We start from the raw sequence: 1,865 nt of genomic DNA, 5'->3' as shown, positions 1-1,865 counted from the left end.
CAAAGGACTCCAGCTCCATGTTGAATAGCAAAGAATTATCTCTGTTTCAATCTTGGGGCCTGGGCAGGCTCCATAACAATTATCATCTCTTATCTGGACCTGCCTGAAGGCAGGGGGGCCACTGAAGCCAATTCTTTCCAGTATTAACCGCCATTCTAATGGATTGAGGAGAATAATTGAGGCTGGTTCCTTCAGCACCCAGCACCCTCAAGTGTGGTGATCCTAAGACTTGGACCTCTCTTTCCCACCGTTTACCAAACTTTGATGCACAGTACTTTTTCCCTAGCCTGCTTTTGCAGAAGGTTTGGTTTATGTTAGGAATTTAAGATTTTAACACAGAGAGAGAAAAGAGAATCTGATGAAATTGCTTAGAAAAGCACCTGGCACTAAGTACAAAAAAAGTTAGTTATCATTATTATATTTAAGAGGCCTAGAAGTAGCATTTATCCTTAATCGGGAAGACAATGTTGTTGTTAAGTGCCCTTGAGTTGATTTTCTACTCACAGAGACCCAATGTGACAGAGTGAAACTGCACCATCGGGTTTTCTTGGCTACAGGGTTCCTATGTGTCAGAATTTGAGTGGATGGCAGTGGGTTTGGTGTTTTGGTGTTTTTAATCTTTGCAAAATCAGATTACCAGGTCTTTCTCCTGCAGAACCACTGGGTGAGTTTCAACCAACAGCTTTTTGGTTAGCAGCGAGCATTTTAATGGTTGCACCACCAGAGCTAGAAGGCAATGAGGAGCTTTAAATGTCTTTTAGGAGGATGACATAGTTGGACAGAGCAGTGGTCCTCAAGGAATTTATCAACCAAGAAATCCAAACAAAACCAGTTGCCATGGAGTCAACGTCTTCCTTCCGAGTAGTGAATGGTGGGTTTGAACCACCAGCCTTCTGATTAGCAGTTAAATGCCTTAGGCACTACACCACAAGAGCTCCCAGTGACTGTATAGGACAGAGTAGAACTGCCTCAAGGTTTCTGAGGCTGTAAATCTTTACAGAAACCAACTGCCTCATCTTTCTCCCTGCAGAGCAGCTGGTGAGTCCCAACCACTGATCTTCCTGTTAGCAACTGAGCATTTGACCACTGCACCACCAGGGCTCCCTGTGTACCAACAAGTAGGGGCTTAAGCCATACAAGACATAAAGTACCAAATATAATAAGTGCCTAAAAAGTATGCAGTCATTTTACCTGCATGATGTCATTTCATCCTCATATCAAACGTAGTCACTAGTCATTCTTTTACCCCTAGATTATAGATGAAGAAACAGAGATTAAGAAACACATCAAGTTTATAAACCAAAACTAGTTGCCATTGAGTCGACACTGACTCATGATGACACCACGTGCGGAAAAGAAAAACTGTGTTCCACGGGGTTTTCAGTGGCTGATTTTTTCAAAGTAGGTAACCAGGCCTTTCTTCCAAGGCATCTCTGGGTGGACTTGAACCTCCAACCTCTCAGCAGCCAAGTGAGTCAACCCTTGCACCACCCAGGGTCTCCTTCCAAGGTTATACAGTTAGTAAAAGCAGAGCTTTGAGCTAGGTCCTATTGACACCTTCCCTGCCTCCCAGGGTGACTTGTCTTCCGTTTCATCCCAATCCCCACAGCTCCATTAGAGTAGTGCCCACATGTGGTATAGGGGACCTTTTGAAGGCAGAATCCAAGTCTTCCTCTGTGCTCCGTGAGTGGCTAGTACAGAGCCTGATTTGTGTCAATACTCAGTAAAAGTGTGTCAAACAAATACATGAAGGGACATAAATTCCCAGCCATCCCTGCCTAAGAGGCCCTGTGTCCTTGTTCTACTGGCTAAATAGGAGCTCTGCTCCTGTTTCCTCAGCCAGGACAAATGGATGTCCCTATGGC

This window comes from Orycteropus afer, unplaced genomic scaffold, assembly GCF_000298275.1.
Source record: "Orycteropus afer afer isolate SDZICR_OR568_19922 unplaced genomic scaffold, OryAfe1.0 scaffold00002, whole genome shotgun sequence".
Classification (NCBI taxonomy): domain Eukaryota; kingdom Metazoa; phylum Chordata; class Mammalia; order Tubulidentata; family Orycteropodidae; genus Orycteropus; species Orycteropus afer.
Note: the sequence above shows the minus strand (reverse complement) of the source record.